A 21,123-nucleotide genomic window follows, 5' to 3' on the forward strand; every position below is an offset into this window, starting at 1 on the left:
TCGTCCAGGCCGAAACCTTCAGCTCGCTCGCTTGTTCGCTGAGCGGCTCACTGAGCGCCTCACCGAGCGGCTTGCCAAGCGGCTTGCTGGAAGGTTCCGTCCCGGCAAGTTTAGATTGCACACTTCCGGCAGCAGACGACTTTACCCGCCTCCTAGCCAGTTTCCCGGCCCTCACGCGGCCCACCTTCTCAGCGGTGGCCGTTAAACACGGGGTGGAGCACCATATACCGACAGTCGGGCCACCGGTCTATGCCCGGGCACGCCGACTCGAACCCACGAAGCTCGCCATGGCGAAAGCGGAGTTCGCCACGCTGGAGCGGCTGGGGATCGTACGGCGCTCCAACAGCACTTGGGCTTCTCCTCTGCACATTGTGCTGAAGCCCGGCGGGGGATGGCGGCCGTGCGGGGACTACCGCCGGCTCAATGATGCCACCACCCCCGACCGCTACCGGGTCCCGCATATCCAGGACTTTTCCGCCCGGTTGGCAAACACGTCCATGTTTTCCAAGTGTTACGTGGTCCTCCCGGTGACTACCTGGTCTCGGTGACCCCCGGACCGTGAGAGGAACTCCGCCAGAAAGATCTATGATTTATACGCTGTCGTAACGCAATCAATATGAATTCCAGTCAATAAGAAACCCCACACCAAGGATCTGGATTCAATAATATATTCCCCAAGCAATCAACAACCATCGACAATCAATCACCAATATTACTAAGATGGCCATCTTATATATGTCCCCCCTTTCCCCACTCACGACCCCTCGATAGTTACTGTCCCTCACCATGTCACTGGGCCCCTCCAGACCAAGGTGAAGGTTATCCGCACACGGGCGGTTGAATGGACCCCTGTCTGACGTGCTCCAAACGTGCACGTCACGTACCGGGACCAGCTGCTGCAGCGCACACCTCCTTGCAAAGCAAAGCGGGCAAAGCCAAGCGCGGCTTGCAAAGCGCGCGAGGCCCAAGGTGCGACCCGTGCACGCCCTCGGAGGCGTCGAGGCGAACAGTGCCGGACGCTTGGTTACTTCCAGGAGGCCACGGCAATCTGACACGTAACAGGCAATCACCCCGCACAGGTAACTCCTCTCGCCAGACGGGCGTTTCAAACTCAGCGTTCTCAACGCTAATCAATATCGACACCGCTCGCGTCGGAGCTGGGCGAGGAAGAAGAAGATCACCGCTTCTCCCGGACCTCGTGTGTTTTCTTCTTCCGTTTCCGGTCTCCTTTTCCCCAGAAGGGCTCCTGACCCTTTAATCACAACAACCTTTCATCGAATAAACATTAATAAGCAATGACCTGAATAGTAATTCACATAAATTCACATAAATCCGTAACACTCCCCCCCTTCAAGAAAGAAAGTTTGAACCCAGCGAAAACTTTCTTTGCCGGCCAACTTTGATAAACAAACCAGATAACTCACACCCCCAAATCATCAGTTCCCCCCGGGCACAATTATCACTTAAAAATAAAGCAACAAAATTTCACAAAACCCCTAGATTAATTCACTCTGGACCAAGCTTCAACCACTTCTAGTTTCTCTTGAATGACGGTTAAGAGGTGGTGACCAAAGCCCCAAAGTTAAACCTCTCGATAGCACTTTTTCGGGAGGCCCAGCTGAGTATTCCCTACATGGACGCCTTAAGGAATGTGGAGTTCACGGTTAGTCCAGGGAGGAAAGTTCATTACATGGACGCCTTTAAGAACGTGGAGTTCACGGTTAGTCCGTGCAGGAAAGTTCACTACCTGGACGCCTTTAAGAACGTGGCGTTCACGGTTAGTCCATGTAGGAGCCCCGGCTCGGCGGCTCCCCCGTATATAGTGCTTCAACTTCTCCAGACTCCTAACAGTTACGGTGGGACCCCTTGTCCCAGCCGTTACCTGACTGGCGGTCTCCTTCTCGGCCAGTGCTCTGACATTCATTCTTTCGGGAGGTGCCGTAACTCTGGGAGCCTCCATAGTAATATCGGCTGCTGCCAACCCCAAAACTACCGCCAAGTTGTCCTCTTCTGTAGACCTCTCGACGCCTACGAAATGCCTTCCCTACTGTTGTGGTCCGGCCCTCCAAATCCTTACCATTCCACTTCTTCTCTGCCTCTCTGGCGTCTTTTGTGCTTGCAAACGTGACAAAGCCGAACCCTCTTGACCGTTGCGTTTCCCTGTCTTTTACCACCCGCACTTCCACCAGCGGCCCATATCTGTTGAAGACAGAGGTCAGAACTTCTTCCTCTGTGTTGAAGTTCAGTCCCCCTACAAATAACTTGGAACTTTTGTCACCATCCCGAGCTGGGGTGGTGTTATTTCCCCTGCGGGGCTCTTTACCCATCCTCGGGTTACCATAAATTTGCCCCCCGGCCAAATCATTCCCGATAATCACAGATACTCCCTCTACAGGAAGCGTGGCTTGTAAACCGACGGTGACCGGTCCTGACACCAAATCGGATTCAATATGGATGACATGAAGTGGGGCACTAACACAGCCACCGATCCCTTGTAACCGAACACTATCACCAGTTGCGGTACTCTTTGCCAATGGCAAAATGCCTTCCAGCATTAAGGATTGATGGGCTCCTGTGTCCCTCAATACCCTAACAGGTCTTGGGTTAGTCAAGCCTCCCTTGAGTGAGACCAACCCCTCATAAATAAATGGTTGGTAACTCTTCTGTGGGCGATTTCTTACGCTTGCCATCGCACTCGGAGTGGTAATAGTCGGACTCCGCTCTGGGTTTTCCCTTTTCATGAGGTAACAACTGGACATCAAGTGTCCAGGTTTCTTGCAAAAAGCGCAAGTAGGCCCGGAGGAAAAACTCGTGGTCTGCCTCGGGGCCCCCCGGAAAATAAGTTTGTCTTGGGCCCGTAGCCCTCGGATTTCGAACAGTTGGGGTATCCGCGTTGTCCCCATAATCCTCTCGAGGCCGCCGCCATGTATTGTCGTTCTCCGCACCGGGTGTTCCATAACTCCCCTGCTGAAGTCTAGGCGAGGAGCTAGGTGTGTGGACCTCTATCCGGTGTGTTAAGGCATAATCATCTGCCATGGTGGCTGCGTCCCACAACTTTGGTACTTTCTTTTCCTGCAGGTACACTTTGATGTCCTCGTGGACACACTGTTGAAATTCCTCCACCAGCATCAGGTCACGCAATGCTTCGAAGTCGTTCCCGACTCCTTTTGACTCACACCACCGATCAAACATGTTTTCTTTCACTCTAGCAAACTCCACATGGGTCTCACTCTCCCTCTTCGTGGCATTCCTGAATTTTTGCCGGTAAGCTTCCGGAACCAACTCATAGGCTTTGAGGATGTGCTTCTTCAATACCTCATAATCTGCACATTGGTCCATTGGTAGCGCCGAATAAATCTCTTGAGCTTTACCCACCAGCACACTTTGCACTAGTATGGTCCAGGCCTCCTCCGGCCAGTTTAACTGTCGAGCCATTTTCTCAAAGTGTGGAAAAAATTGAGTGACTTCCTTTTAACTGAAGGGTGGAACCAGCCTCACATGTCTGCCCACATCCCAGGTGTTTTGGCTAGGTGTCGACCCCGTCAGCAAGGGTGGTACCTCTCCCCATTCTCTCATTAAATCCAGCTCCTTGAATTTCATTTCTTGCTGAAGCACCAGATCACGTTCCTTCAACTCCCTTTCGGCTTTTCTCTCCTCTGCTTCGAGTTCCCTGGCAGCTCTCCTCTCCTCTGCTTTTCTCCCTTCTAACCTTTCCTGGAGTTCTCGTTCCACTCTCCTTTCCTCTGCTTGTTTCTCTTCTCTCCTCTCTTCTGCTTTCCTTTCTTCTTCTGCTCTTTCCTTTTCTGCTTTCCTTTCTTCTTCTGCTCTTTCCTTTTCTGCTTTCCTTTATCTTCTGCTCTTTCCTTTTCTGCTTTCCTTTCTTCTTCTTTGATCCGTTCCTGGCTCCGTAATTGCAACTCCAGTTTCGGGAGCTCAACGTCTTCTGGTTCTTCGGGTAGCCACTCCCAGGCTAACTCGTCCCATGTTCCTAATCCCATCATAGACTGTATCACCGTGGTCTGCAACTCTGCCTTCCTGAAATTAGTTCGGACCTCCAAGTTAAAATGTTTGGCCAATTTCAAGAGGTCCGATTTTAGTAATGCTCGGAACTGTGCCTCACTAGGGGTTACCGCAAAGTTCTGTGCCACAAACGCCATGGTGACTACTGGTAACACCTGTTAACCTTCACCCCAGAAATTTCCCACAAAGCACCAGTATTACTATTATTGCTATTGTTTTGTTTTTTTTGGTTTTTTTTTTTTGTTGTTGTTGTTTTGTCGACAGAGCAAAACAATTTTGGGAACGTTGGAAAAGTTCCCACTCTTGGGAATTCTTTCCCGGACTAAAATTTAGAAAATTTTATAGATCCCGGACGTAGACCCAATTGCGAATCCGCAAATTGTAATTTGGACGAGCCCCCAATTTCTGTTACATGGTCCTCCCGGTGACTACCTGGTCTCGGTGACCCCCGGACCATGAGAGGAACTCCGCCAGAAAGATCTATGATTTATACGCCGTCGTAACGCAATCAATATGAATTCCAGTCAATAAGAAACCCCACACCAAGGAAACGGATTCAATAATATATTCCCCAAGCAATCAACAACCATCGACAATCAATCACCAATATTACTAAGATGGCCATCTTATATATGTCCCCCCTTTCCCCACTCACGACCCCTCGATAGTTACTGTCCCTCACAATGTCTCTGGGCCCCTCCAGACCAAGGTGAAGGTTCTCCGCACACGGGCGGTTGAATGGACCCCTGGCTGACGTGCTCCAAACGTGCACGTCACGTACCGGGACCAGCTGCTGCAGCGCACACCTCCTTGCAAAGCAAAGCGGGCAAAGCCAAGCGCGGCTCGCAAAGCGCGCGAGGCCCAAGATGCGACCCGTACACGCCCTCGGAGGCGTCGAGGCAAACAGTGCCGGACGCTTGGTTCCTTCCAGGAAGCCACGGCAATCTGACACGTAACAGGCAATCACCCCGCGCAGGTAACTCCTCTCGCCAGACGGGCGTTTCAAACTCAGCGTTCTCAACGCTAATCAATATCGACACCGCTCGCGTCGGAGCTGGGCGAGGAAGAGGAAGATCGCCGCTTCTCCCGGACCTCGTGTGTTTTCTTCTTCCGTTTCCGGTCTCCTTTTCCCCAGAAGGGCTCCTGACCCTTTAATCACAACAACCTTTAATCGAATAAACATTATTAAGCAATGACCTGAATAGTAATTCACAAGGTGGACCTCATCCGGGGCTACCACCAGGTCCCCGTACAACCAGGCGATGTCCCGAAGACGGCCGTCTTCACCCCTTTCGGCCTCTTCAAGTTCCTGAGAATGCCTTTCGGGTTGAAGAATGCGGCCCAGGCGTTCCAACGGCTTATGGACAGCGTCTTGCGCAACTTACCTTCACTCTTTGTCCACCTGGATGACATCCTAGTCGCAAGCGTGTCCTGGGAGGAGCATCTGCTCCACCTCCGCACGCTTTTCGAACGCCTGGGCCAGCATGACCTAATCATCAACCCCGCAAAGTGCCGTTTCGGCGTCGCCACCATCGACTTCTTGGGGCACCACATCACCAGGCACGGGGCCGTCCCTTTACCGGCCAAGGTGGAGGCGGTCAGGGATTTCCCGCGACCCCGCACGATCAAGGGGCTCCAGGAGTTCCTGGGCATGGTAAATTTTTTACCACCGCTTCATGCCCCACGTCGCCCAGCTCCTCCGCCCTCTGCACGAGGCCCGCCGGGGCAAGCCGGGCAAAGGTGACATCGCCTGGTCGGAGCCGATGGCCGCGGCGTTTGCGGGCGCAAAGCTGGCCCTGACCAACGCCACCATGCTGGCGCACCCGGCGCCCGATGCGCCGATCGCCCTCACCACCGACGTGTCGGACTACGCGGTGGGCGCGGTGCACGAGCAGTGGGTGCGTGGTGCTTGGCAACCGCTGGCGTTTTTTAGCCAGCAGCTCCGCCCGCACGAACGGCGGTACAGTACCTTCGACCGCGAGCTGCTCGGGCTCAACCTGGCGGTCCGACACTTCCGCCATCTGCTGGAGGGAGGCCGTTCACGGCTTTCGTCGACCACAAGCCCCTTGTGTTCGCGATGGCCAAGGTCGCCGAGCCATGGTCGGCACGGCAGCAGCGTCACCTCTCTGCCGTGTCCGAGTATACGACGGACATCCGTCACGTGGCGGGTAAAGACAACCCGGTGGCGGATTGCCTTTCCCGGTCCGTCGCGCACGCGGTCCACCTCGGGATCGACTGTGCCCGGATGGCAGAGGACCAGACCGCCGACACCGGCGTCCAGGCTTTGCGGACCGCCGTCACGGGCCTCCGCGTCACCGAGGTGCCATTCGACGCCGCGGGCGCGGCCCTCCTGTGTGACGTCTCCCTCGGCCGGCCTCGCCCCATCGTGCCCGCTGGCTGGCAGCGCCCAGTGTTCGATGCCATCCACGGCCTGTCCCACCCGGGCACGAAGGCCTCCCAGAAGCTCGTCGCGGTGAAGTTCGTCTGGCATGGCCTCAGGAAGGACGTCCGCGACTGGGCCAGGACGTGCCTCGCGTGCCAGCGCGCCAAGGTCCACCACCACACCCAGGCCCCGTTGGCCCCGTTTGTGGTGCCCGAGCGTCGGTTCGACCACGTGCACGTCGACCTGGTGGGACCTCTGCCCCCCTCGCGGGGGTTCACCCACCTCCTCACCATGGTGGACCGCACCACACGGTGGCCGGAGGCCGTCCCATTGGCGGCGACGTCTGCGCCTGATGTGGCGCAAGCCTTCATCGCCACTTGGATTGCCCGGTTCGGTGCCCCCTTGGACATCTCGTCCGACCGCGGCCCCCAGTTCACCTCGGAGCTCTGGGCCGCGGTGGCGCAAGGGCTCGGCATGAAACTACACCGCACCACGACCAACCACCCCCAGGCCAATGGCCTGTGTGAGCGCTTTCATCGCTCGATGAAGGCGCGCTCCGGGCCAGCCTCCGCGACGGCAGCTGGGCCGACAGGCTCCCCTGGGTCCTGCTGGGCCTCAGGACGGCGCCCAAGGACGACCGGCGCACGTCCTCGGCGGAGCTGGTCTTCGGGCAACCACTGCGGGTACCGGGCGAATTTATCCCCGACTCCACGGCTCCTTGGTCCGCGGCGCAACAGCGCTCCACCCTTCAGGAGACCGCCCGGAGGTTCGCCCTGGTGCCGACAGCACACTACGGTTGCCCGTCTTCCCACGTCGCCCCGGAGCTTCGCACGGCGGAGTACATCTTCGTCCGGCATGACGCCCACTGGGCACCGCTACGGCACCCATACGACGGGCCCTTCCGCGTGCTGGAGATCGGGGACAAATATTTCACCATCGACATCGGCGGTGCCCCGGATCGCATCTCCGTGGACCGCCTCAAGCCGGCCCACCTCGATCTGGATCACCCCCCGCAAGCAGCTCTGCCTCCGCGTCGAGGCCGCCCCCAGGCGGTCGGACCCCCGGCACCCCCCAGCGCCGCCGTCCCGCTACCCCCCAGCCCTGCACCCATCGCCAGGGGTCGTTTCGGCCGGGTCATCCAGCTTCCCCGCAAACTCACCCTTCAGGTGCGCGGGAATTCTGGGGGGGCGCGTGTGGCGGGCACAAAGGGCAATAATTCCGCGCACCAGTGGGTGGCGCGAGCATCCAGGCGGGGAACGAAAGCGCATGCCCCGCCTTTCGACCGATCGGCCATGCCCGGGAACAAGGCGTGGCCTCGAGACATATATGCGGGCTCTAAGTTCGAGCCCGCCCAGTGCTGAAGTGCGAGCTCTTCATAAAGACCAAGGTTGGACCAACGCGTTGTGGCCTACCTCTCTGGCAATCGAGTCGTGTGTGCACAGCACCACAATGGCATAATATACGCACGCATGCGCAATCGAGATGAGATTGCGTACAATTTGCCAAATTCAGAGCCAAAGTACTACTAAACTGCAGGTTCGTGATCCGATTCATGTTCGAAACATAACATTCAATTGAAATCAAGTCATTCCTCCATCATCGACTGACTTCTGTAGACAGACAGAGGGAACCAATTACTTAAACCTCACTTTGCGCTTGACGTAAGGGGTAAAAAAAATCTTTTTTAAACTCATTTGATGAACGAAATTGGCTTGTTGTTCTTCACTTCTCAAAAAAGTCATGTTATTTCACAATAAGACAAAAAAGTCAAGCATCGAAGCAACTGCACAATGAATGAGTATAATGAAAATCCTCCAACTGATGATAAGCTTTGCAACCAATAACTCCACGGTCTTGAGACAAAGGGTATGGGAAGGGTCTGTTGCACCCTTGCTTTGTGTTTCTGAGCACAATCTATATTAGCTTTGTTCATGAACTTTGAATAACATGCATGATATGGCGACAAGACCAAGCCGATGGGTCAAACGGAAGAGTCCAGACCTGAACCTCCTGCCAACTCCTGTCGGAGAAACTGACTATTTTGGAACGATCTTTGAGAAAAAGACGCACTGAACAAACAGATCTTTTGGATGAAGTTAGCTCTGTCGTTGCATCGCTATACGCCGCCATTTTGTCGAAATCTCGCTATCACTCCGCCCTCAGAGCATGGGGCACATTTGATTGGTTGAGACGCATAAAATTTGCCCAAGTACTGCCAAACTGAAGGCTTTTGGAAGTGCAGACAAGGTGATTTGTGTTCTATGGTATTCAAATATATAGTTTAATTGAAATAAAATAAAAGTTTTCAAGGCGGTAGAAAAAACAAAACAAAACATTTATTTGGACGTTTACCGCCATTGATGCCCCTTCATTGACACCGCCTTATTTAACACGTTGAATAGTTATTTGTGTCTTTATGACATCCTTGAATAAATAGCCCCCAAGAGGGTGAACCGTCATCTGCTTGAGGTTGTAGTTCATGGGGTAACCCCCCTGGAAGCCCCCATAATCCGAAATTGGTAAATCGAAGCCCAAGTGATTGTGCGCGTCATCGAGTCGGAGTGCTGCAGAGGGTTTCAGAGCAATCGGTTTGTAAATAAGGGATGAGTTGGGATTCGAAGTTTCATGGGGTAAGTACCCCCCCCCCCCCCCCCCCCCACCCCAGGGAGCCCCGATCATCCAAAATCGAAAGATCTAAGCCCGAGCGATTGTGCGGACTACTGTCTTGTATTCGTGTGGTCCATCAATTTTTGCTATTTTTGCGACTCGCCCATTATCACCTGGATTATTGTTCTGAAAGTTGTCCCTGAGGTCCAGGAGTTACGACATTTGACTTTTCAGAACTTGGAGAGGACCTCTTTCATCCTCGTCCCATTTGTGGTTTCACACTGACCTGCTTGTTTGTTATTCTTCAGTAGTTAAGCCACATTTGAATTCTTAATTTTCATTTGTGATGCAATTTGTCTTGAACAAGAAGCACGTTTGAGACTCTTGGAAATTAAAGGTAAATTTAATAGGTACACTTGTGTAATTCAATACCATTCGTATCCAGCGAAAGTTTCTTCAAATTGGGAAATGTTATGACTTCTTTATATGAGGATGGAACAGTTGAGTGTGCAATAGCGTGAAATAACAAGGAAAGTTGGTGCAGGAAGCCAATCACACCTGTGTCGGGCTATAATTGGGGCGGCGGGGGGAAGAAAAGGCGAAGGGGTCAATTTTGATTGTTGGGTGAGGAATGAACAGACACCAACCACACATTCACCTTTTGATGAGACCCTCTCACAGACATAACAATCAGCACAGACGCACACAACCACCTGTCTACACGCAAACTACCCACAAGTGCTGCCAATATCCCTATACCCCTCTTATCTATCTCCAACACTTCCAGGTACCGGTCCAACTCCAATTTGAACTTATCATTACCTTTCTAGGGATACCATTCCATGCATTAACAACTCTGAGTGCAAGACCCTTACCTTACTACCATCTTAACCCAAAAAGGACTGGGGGTGGGGAGGGTGGCATCATCCCCCCACTCTCCATGAATTTCGACAATTCTTCACAACCACTCGAGATTACACCGCGTCGTTTTTATGCTTCTTACCTTCGAGAAGTGTGCATCATTTGATACCACATTTGTACATACCGAATGAGTAAGAGCTGAAGGCTCGTATAACACACACACACACACACACACACACACACACACACACACACACACACACACACACACACACACACACACACACACACACACACACACACACACACACACACACACACACACACACACCAGGTTGGCATGGGACCACCAATCGGCCACACCATGAGCCAGGTTGACATGACAACACCAATCAGTCACACCATGGGCATGAGCCAGGTTGACACTGACAGGGGAACACCAATTGCATTGGTCACACCATGCGCCAGGTTGACATGGGAACACCAATCGGTCACACCATGCGCCAGGTTGACATGATAACACCAATCGGTCTCGTGTGTTGCGAGTCCCCCCAACCATGACTAAAGTCAAACTCATAGACATTTGCCATCGCAACGGACACGGAAATCCCTCACCTCCTGCACGGTTCGCTCGTTCACGTGCACTGCAACCACTGTGCCGATGGTGAAGATCGTCGCCAGTGCAAACGTCACTTTGGACAGACGCGACATATCATCTGCTCCACAAGGAACCCTCCTGCCGGGCAGGTGAACGATCGGGCGGCGCAGAACTTGGCGAGCTCAGAAAACCGAATTTGAAATCTCTTTGTTAAACAAAATATAAACTAGTTTAAATTTAACTGCAATTCAATATCCTCTTCTCCTTTTGGGTTTAAATGGCGTTTTCAGAGCAGTGAGGATCTACATACGCCACTCTCGAAACACCTGTGCAGAATGAGTGCAACCGTGTCCCGTCAGACTCTGTGGAGTTCGTCCCATTATTTGACGAATTCAATACCACGAGTGAGATACCTGTGCTCCGCACAGGTGGGAGGCCACGAGGAAACAGGCAATGCAGACACGGTGAATGCCAAAGCATGAAACCAATAAATTCCACATTCCTGTAGCACCTTCAGTCGCACGTCGGAAATGGACAGCAGGTTCGTGAAGGACTTCCATGAAAAACGTACCTGTCCGCAAACAAACGGGTACGTTCACGTAGAGAAACATCGATCGTGGGTCCGTGGCGAATCTGCATATGGCGATGGGAAAATATCAGAAATTGAAGGGTTTTTTTTATCTTAAACGATTCATATAAACATCCGATGAATCATATCACACGCAAATCATCAAACTCTAAACACAATCTTGAGAATTTCAATAAAAGCCACATCACTGTTCATATCGGTAAATATTATTCCATCGTAGTGGTTACCGGACACAATGCTCTGGTACCGGCCGGTGACGTAATCAGTGGGCGGTCACTCGGGTTGCATACCACGCCCCGTTGGGAGGCGTGGCTTACTGTTTGAATTTGAACGATATGTTGCCGCTCGCGCTCGGCGTTGCCTTTTTCAGTGCATTCGTGCCGAGCTCGGAGTAAACAGCTCAGTGAAAATCAGCTCGTTGTCGCGTCCATATTGTTGGAGTTCGACGTGAGAGCTCCACACCATCGTGTTTCAAATCGTGATCGATGCACTATGATCGTGATCGATAATCGTGTTCACAATCGCTATGTCGTGTGTACTCCGGATACGTGTACCAAATTCCCGATACGTGTAACTGCACCAAATCAACATTTAAAAGGGTTTTGAGCCGATAGGTGTTACGGCCTTGGCAAGATCGATGGAGAAATCGATCTGTTAGATCTGATCCTCCTTCATGCCGAAGTGCAGATCCTCCACGCCACATCCGATCGGTGCAGCCGTGCAGCGATCGGTGCAGTCGTTTGTGTGGCACACGGTGCAGCGATCGGTGCAAACGTGGACTCCCACACTGCCACATCCTGCTGATACTCGCTCCCGCATGACGTTATTTTCCCGGGTGCTGCACAAACGGCTGCACCGATCGAGATTTAACGGATGTTTATATAAATCGTTTAAAAGAAAAAAAGCCTTCAATTTCCGATATTTAGCCTTTTCATTTGGGCCTCCCATTGAAGCCCCGCCCATAGGGCGGGTACCGTTGCTCGACGTAAGAAGACGTCACAATGAACGTTACGCGAACGCGAATGTTATGCGGGAGCCCAAACCTGAGAATGCTGGAGACTAAAGCTGAAATTGGGAAAACTAAATAGCCTATTTTACTCCTGGGGATCCCAGGATTACCCACCCGGAATATCGTTGCGATCGGTTGAGCCGTTTTTACGGAACCTTCGAACGGACAGACAGACATTTGGTGAATTATAGTAAGATTCTGCTGAGTCGAGGTTGCTGATGGTTAAACCGGAAGAGTAGATCGCGTAGGCCAAACCAACTGATCCCATCCAAGTCTAATACTGTAGAATAAGTGCGATCTGGGTCCCTCGTATAGAGAAAGAGGATTGTATAGGCCTAAAGAGGAATTCCAAATCTTCCGGTACCTTACACCGCTCTCAGGTGACACCCTATTCAATGTAAACGGGAGAGCGACCTGAGATCGGAGATCGCTGATGGTTCCCGGTACAGAAGAGGCAACTCCGAAAATTAGCCAATTGGGAGCATCGAAAATTCGGCCTCACAAACCGTTTCTTTGACAAAAAGCAGGACACACCACAGTCACGAGGACAATTAGTAAACAAAAAGCGGGACACACCACAGTCACCAGGACACTTTGTAAACAAAAAGCGGGACACACCTCAATCACGAGGACAATTAGTAAACAAAAAGCGGGACACACCACAATCACGAGGGCACTTAGTAAACAAAAAGCGGGACACACCACAGTCACGAGGACACTTTGTAAACAAAAAGCGGGACACACCACAATCACGAGGGCACTTAGTAAACAAAAAGCGGGACACACCACAATCACGAGGACACTTAGTAAACAAAAAGCGGAACACACCACAATCACGAGGACACTTAGTAAACAAAAAGCGGGACACACCACAGTCACCAGGACACTTTGTAAACAAAAAGCGGGAAACACCACAATCACGAGGGCACTTAGTAAACAAAAAGCGGGAAACACCACAATCACGAGGACACTTAGTAAACAAAAAGCGGGACACACCACAATCACGAGGGCACTTGGTAAACAAAAAGCGGGAAACACCACAATCACGAGGACACTTAGTAAACAAAAAGCGGGACACACCACAATCACGAGGAAACTTAGTAAACAAAAAGCGGGACACACCACAATCACGAGGACACTTGGTAAACAAAAAGCGGGACACACCACAATCACGAGGACACTTAGTAAACAAAAAGCAGGACACACACCAGCCACGAGGACACTTTGTAAACAAAAAGCGGGACACACCACAATCACGATGACAATTAGTAAACAAAAAGCGGGACACACCACAATCACGAGGGCACTTAGTAAACAAAAAGCGGGACACACCACAATCACGAGGACACTTAGTAAACAAAAAGCAGGACACACCACAGTCACGAGGACACTTTGTAAACAAAAAGCGGGACACACCACAGTCACCAGGACACTTTGTAAACAAAAAGCGGGACACACCACAATCACGAGGACAATTAGTAAACAAAAAGCGGGACACACCACAATCACGAGGACACTTAGTAAACAAAAAGCAGGACACACCACAGTCACGAGGACACTTTGTAAACAAAAAGCGGGACACACCACAGTCACCAGGACACTTTGTAAACAAAAAGCGGGAAACACCACAATCACGAGGGCACTTAGTAAACAAAAAGCGGGAAACTCCACAATCACGAGGACACTTAGTAAACAAAAAGCGGGACACACCACAATCACGAGGGCACTTAGTAAACAAAAAGCGGGAAACACCACAATCACGAGGACACTTAGTAAACAAAAAGCGGGACACACCACAATCACAAGGACACTTAGTAAACAAAAAGCGGGACACACCACAATCACGAGGACACTTGGTAAACAAAAAGCGGAACACACCACAATCACGAGGACACTTAGTAAACAAAAAGCAGGACACACACCAGCCACGAGGACACTTTGTAAACAAAAATCGGGACACACCACAATCACGATGACAATTAGTAAACAAAAAGCGGGACACACCACAATCACGAGGGCACTTAGTAAACAAAAAGCGGGACACACCACAGTCACGAGGACACTTTGTAAACAAAAAGCGGGACACACCACAGTCACCAGGACACTTTGTAAACAAAAAGCGGGACACACCACAATCATGAGGACAATTAATAAACAAAAAGCGGGACACACCACAATCACGAGGACACTTAGTAAACAAAAAGCAGGACACACCACAGTCACGACGACACTTAGTAAACAAAACGCAGGACACACCACAGTCACGAGGACACTTAGTAAACAAAACGCAGGACACACCACAGTCACGAGGACACTTAGTAAACAAAAAGCAGGACACACCACAGTCACGAGGACACTTAGTAAACAAAAAGCGAGACACACCACAACCACGAAAACACTTAGTAAACAAAAAGCGGGCCACACCACAATCACGAAAACACTGAGTAAACAAAAAGTGGGACACATCATAATCACTAAAACACAGAGTAAAGAAAAAGCGGGACACACCACAATCACGAAAACACTACGTAAACAAAAAGTGGGACACACCACAATCACGAAAACACTTAGTAAACAAAAAGCGGGACACACCACAATCACGAGGGCACTTAGTAAACAAAAAGCGGAACACACCACAATCACGACGACACTTAGTAAACAAAAAGCGAGACACACCACCGCCACGAGGACACTTAGTAAACAAAAAGCAGGACACACCACAGTCACGAGGACACTTTGTAAACAAAAAGCGGGACACACCACAGTCACCAGGACACTTTGTAAACAAAAAGCGGGACACACCACAATAACGAGGACACTTAGTAAACAAAAAGCGGGACACACCACAATCACGAGGACACTTAGTAAACAAAAAGCAGGACACACCACAGTCACGAGGACACTTTGTAAACAAAAAGCGGGACACACCACAGTCACGACGACACTTAGTAAACAAAAAGCAGGACACACCACAGTCACGAGGACACTTAGTAAACAAAAAGCGGGACACACCACAACCACGAAAACACTTAGTAAACAAAAAGCGGGACACACCACAATCACGAAAACACTGAGTAAACAAAAAGCGGGACACACCACAATCACGAAAACACTACGTAAACAAAAAGTGGGACACACCACAATCTCGAAAACACTTAGAAAATAAAAAGCGGGACACACCACAACCACTAAAACACTTAGTAAACAAAAAGCGGGACACACCACAACCACGAAAACACTACGTAAACAAAAAGCAGGACACACCACAGTCACGAGGACACTTAGCAAACAAAAAGCGGGACACACCACAATCACTAAAACACTTAGTAAACAAAAAGCGGGACACACCACAACCACGAAAACACTACGTAAACAAAAAGCAGGACACACCACAGTCACGAGGACACTTAGCAAACAAAAAGCGGGACACACCACAACCACTAAAACACTTAGTAAACAAAAAGCGGGACACACCACAACCACGAAAACACTACGTAAACAAAAAGCAGGACACACCACAGTCACGAGGACACTTAGCAAACAAAAAGCGGGACACACCACAATCACTAAAACACTTAGTAAACAAAAAGCGGAACAAATCACAATCACGAAAACACTTAGAAAACAAAAAGCGGGACACACTAAAACACTTAGTAAACAAAAAGCGGGACACACCATAATCAAGAAAACACTACATAAACAAAAAGCAGGACACACCACAGTCACGAGGACACTTTGTAAACAAAAAGCGGGACACACCACAATCACGAGGACACTTAGTAAACAAAAAGCAGGACACACCACAGTCACGAGGACACTTAGTAAACAAAAAGCGGGACACACCACAATCACGAGGACACTTAGTAAACAAAAAGCGGGACACACCACAATCACGAGGACACTGAGTAAGCAAAAAGCGGGACACACCACAGTCACGAGGACACTTAGTAAACAAAAAGCGGGACACACCACAGTCACGAGGACACTTAGTAAACAAAAAGCAGGACACACCACAGTCACGAGGACACTTAGTAAACAAAAAGCGGGACACACCACAGTCACGAGGATACTTAGTAAACAAAAAGCGGGACACACCACAGTCATGAGGACACTTAGTAAACAAAACGCAGGACACACCACAGTCACGAGGACACTTAGTAAACAAAAAGCAGGACACACCACAGTCACTAAGACACTTTGTAAACAAAAAGCGGGACACACCACAGTCACGAGGACACTTAGTAAACAAAAAGCGGGACACACCACAGTCACGAGGACACTTAGTAAACAAAAAGCGGGACACACCACAGTCATGAGGACACTTACTAAACAAAAAGCGGGACACACCACAGTCACGCGGCTACTTAGTAAACAAAAAGCGGGACACACCACAGTCACGAGGACATTTAGTAAACAAAAAGCAGGACACACCACAGTCACGAGGACACTTAGTAAACAAAACGCAGGACACACCACAGTCACGAGGACACTTAGTAAACAAAACGCAGGACACACCACAGTCACGAGGACACTTAGTAAACAAAAAGCGGGACACACTGCAACCACTAAAACACTGAGTAAACAAAAAGCGGGACACATCACAACCACGAAAACACTTAGTAAACAAAAAGCGGGACACATCACAACCACTAAAACACTTAGTAAACAAAAGGCGGGACACATCACAACCACGAAAGCACCGAGTAAACAAAAAGCGGAACAAACCACGACCACTAAAACACTTAGTAAACAAAAGGCGGGACACACCACAATCACGAAAACACTTGGTAAACGAAAAGCGGGACACACCACAACCACGAAAACACTTAGTAAACAAAAAGCGGAACACACCACAACCATGAAAACACTTAGTAAACAAAAAGCGGGACACACCACAATCACGAAAACACTTCGTAAACAAAAAGCGGGACACACCACAACCACGAAAACACTTAGTAAACAAAAAGCGGGACACACCACAACCACAAAAACACTTAGTAAACAAAAAGCGGGACACACCACAATCACGAAAACACTACGTAAACAAAAAGCGAGACACACAGTCACTAAAACACCGAATAGCCGAAACAAAAAGAGGGACACACCACAATCACGAAGACACTTAGTAAACAAAAAGCGGGACACACCACGACCACAATCACGAAAACACTTAGTAAACAAAAAGCGGGACACACCACAATCACTAAAACACTTAGTAAACAAAAAGCGGGACACACCACAATCACGAAAACACTTCGTAAACAAAAAGCGAGACACAGTCACTAAAACACTGAATAGCCGAAACAAAAAGCGAGACACACCACAACCACGAAAACATTTCGTAAACAAAAAGCGGGACACACCACAATCACAAAAACACTTAGTAAAGAAAAAGCGGGGCACACCACAATCACTAAAACACTTAGTAAACAAAAAGCGGGACACACCACTTTCACGAAAACACTTAGTAAACAAAAAGGGGGACACACCACAATCACGAAAACACTTCGTAAACAAAAAGCGGACCACACCACAATCAGTGAATCACGAAAACACTTAGTAAACAAAAAGCGGGACACACCATAATCACGAAAACACTTAGTAAACAAAAAGCGGTACACACCACAATCACGAAAACACTGAGTAAACAAAAAGCGGAACACACCACAATCACGAAAACACTTAGTAAACAAAAAGCGGGACACACCACAATCACTAAAACACTTAGTAAACAAAAAGCGGAACAAACCACAATCACTAAAACACTTAGTAAACAAAAAGCGGGACACACCACAATCACTAAAACACTTAGTAAACAAAAAGCAGAACAAGCCACAATCACTAAAACACTTAGTAAACAAAAAACGGGACACACCACAACCACGAAAACACTTAGTAAACAAAAAGCGGGACACACCACAATCACTAAAACACTTAGTAAACAAAAAGCAGAACAAGCCACAATCACTAAAACACTTAGTAAACAAAAAGCGGAACAAACCACAATCACTAAAACACTTAGTAAACAAAAAGCGGGACACACCACAATCACTAAAACACTTAGTAAACAAAAAGCAGAACAAGCCACAATCACTAAGACACTTAATAAACAAAAAACGGGACACACCACAACCACGAAAACACTTAGTAAACAAAAAGCGGGACACACCACAATCACTAAAACACTTAGTAAACAAAAAGCAGAACAAACCACAATCACTAAGACACTTAGTAAACAAAAAGCGGGACACACCACAATCACTAAAACACTTAGTAAACAAAAAGCGGGACACACCACAATCACTAAAACACTTAGTAAACAAAAAGCGGAACAAACCACAATCACTAAAACACTTAGTAAACAAAAAGCGGAACAAACCACAATCACTAAGACACTTCTACTAGAATTTTTAAGTGATTCTTCACCATTGGGAGATCAGGCCAAAAACGATACATAGCAGGATATCTCAAAAAGTCGTGTGCGGATGATTTTGATTAAATGTGATTCTTTATTGTGATGTTCTGGTCTACTCTGGGATACAAAACGTAAACTGTTCACCTGGCGGCGGTATGCTCTCCACTGAGTGCCGTTCTAGTTACCTTCGCCACCAAAGGTGGATGGAGGTTATGTTTTCGCCCCTGTCTGTCTGTCTGTTTGTTACTTTGCAAGAAAAACTTTTTTTAGCCGCGTCGTAAGACGCTGGTCATAGAGTGCCCTCTGCTGTTGTTGTTGTTCTTCTTCTTGTTGTTCTTCTTCTTCTTGGGCTTGCAGGGAAGACAAAACCTCAAAGCTCCACCCATTCTGGGAACCATAGCTCCACCCATTCTGGGAGAGGCTTCATATAAACAAATATCCACCATTTTATTAACTCGCATAGCTTTGAGGCCTGTTTTGTCGGCCCGTGGTGTCTTCCTCTCTCACACAGTTTTATTTCAAATCAAATTCGACATATCATTTCATTTTTCACAGTCGCTAACATAGTTTTAGACTCGGTTGAAAAAAAACGGGAAGAAAATCCGATGAAAGTTGCCCTTTATAGAACGAAATGAATTCTCAAAGGCCTGTAACTTCAAGTCCATTGAGATATATTTTGTTTAAATCGCGGCATTGTCAGTCATACACCGCCCGAAATAACAGACGGGAAAATGCCGATATATTAAAAATTCGTCCATTTGATGACAATCGTCACGATGAAATATTTAATTTATACATCGTCACAATAATGTGGAGAGAGGAGCATAGCTTCGTTCACGTGTCGCCACATACGGGAAATTGCCGAGATATATTTTTTTTAAATCGCGGCATGGTCAGTCATACACCGCCTGAAATAACAGATGGGAAAATGCCGAGATATATTAAAAATTCGTCCATTTGATGACAATCGTCACGATGAAATATTTAATTTATACGTCGTCACAATAATGTGGAGAGAGGAGCATAGCTTCGTTCACGTGTCGCCACATACGGGAAATTGCCGAGATATATTTTTTTTAAATCGCGGCATGCTCAGTCATACACCGCCTGAAATAACAGATGGGAAAATGCCGAGATATATTAAAAATTCGTCCATTTGATGACAATCGTCACGATGAAATATTTAATTTATACGTCGTCACAATAATGTGGAGAGAGGAGCATAGCTTCGTTCACGTGTCGCCACATACGGGAAATTGCCGAGATATATTTTTTTTAAATCGCTGCATGGTCAGTCATACACCGCCTGAAATAACAGACGGGAAATTGCCGAGATATATTTTTTTACAATCACGGCATGGTCAGTCATAGACCGCCCGAAATAACAGACGGGAAAATGCCGAGATATATTAAAAATTCGTCCATTTGATGACAATCGTCACGATGAAATATTTAATTTATACGTCGTCACAATAATGTGGAGAGAGGAGCATAGCTTCGTTCACGTGTCGCCACATACGGGAAATTGCCGAGATATATTTTTTTTACATCGCGGCATGCCTAGTCATACATCGCCTGAAATAACAGACGGGAAAATGCCGAGATATATTAAAAATTCGTCCATTTGATGACAATCTTCACGATGAAATATTTAATTTATACGTCGTCACAATAATGTGGAGAGAGGAGCATAGCTTCGTTCACGTGTCGCCACATACGGGAAATTGCCGAGATATATATATTTTTCAATCGCGGCATGGTCAGTCATACACCGCCCGAAATAACAGACGGGAAAATGCCGAGATATATTAAAAATTCGTCGCCACACACGGGAAATTGCCGAGATATATTTTCACTTTGCACAAAAATAACATCAAGTAATCGAATCAATAGGAATGTCCTGTGCTTAAAACATCGACGTTATAGGCACAGCTGCATCTAGGCATTGTGTAACATCGACGCGGCTTTTGTTTTAATTAAAACTTTTTGTGCTTGTTTGCATGTTGATCACTCCGATTTATTTGCGTGTTTGTTTGTCTGTCCGCTCACGTATACTTGCTTACAGGTCACAATTTTAAACCGATCTTCACGAAACTTCACCAAATGGTAGAGTTCGTGATCCGACAAAATCCTATGTATTTTTTAGGTCAAAAGATCAAAAAGTCAACATAGGCCAAAGGTCAACCACTGTTTTTCTAATTTCTAAAATCTTCAATTTTCATCCCATTGACTTGAAATTTGAATAGGATTTTCATATCAGCTAACGCAATTCAACCACCAACTATTTTGGAGATCAACATCGGCTAAAAGGTCAGCATAGGCCAAAGATCAACCACATTTTTTAAAATTTCTAAAGTTCTCAATTTTCATCCAATTGACTTGAAATATGAATAGGATTTGCATATCAGCTTACTAAAACCAACCACTAACTATTTTTGAGGTCAACATAGGCCATAAGGTCAACAAAGGCCAAATTTCTAAAATTGTCAATTTTCATCCGATTACCTTAAAAGTTGAAGACGATTTGCAGATCAGGTCACTGAATTCAACCACCAATTATTTGTGAGGTCAAAAGGATGCTCTACGGAGTGCCATTCTACTTTGTTTTCTTTTGCAAGTGTCGTCTATGAGTGATTTTTCA

General features: G+C 48.3%; 1 protein-coding gene across 1 annotated transcript in view; it reads right to left on the bottom strand.

The window, feature by feature from the left end:
• The window catches only part of KAT14 (lysine acetyltransferase 14), a 41,324-nt gene extending 30,011 nt beyond the window's left edge, over nt 1–11,313 (bottom strand). Inside the window, exons 1-2 of the mRNA XM_068129606.2 lie at nt 11,286–11,313; nt 11,041–11,102 (exon numbers count right to left, since the gene is read on the bottom strand). The gene's annotated coding sequence lies outside the window, so the exon portion shown is untranslated. The remainder of the gene's footprint in view (nt 1–11,040; nt 11,103–11,285) is intronic.
• Between the last annotated feature and the right edge of the window lie 9,810 nt (nt 11,314–21,123).

Source organism: Myxine glutinosa, chromosome 9 (genome assembly GCF_964187855.1).
Source record: "Myxine glutinosa chromosome 9, kmMyxGlut1.1, whole genome shotgun sequence".
Lineage (NCBI taxonomy): Eukaryota > Metazoa > Chordata > Myxini > Myxiniformes > Myxinidae > Myxine > Myxine glutinosa.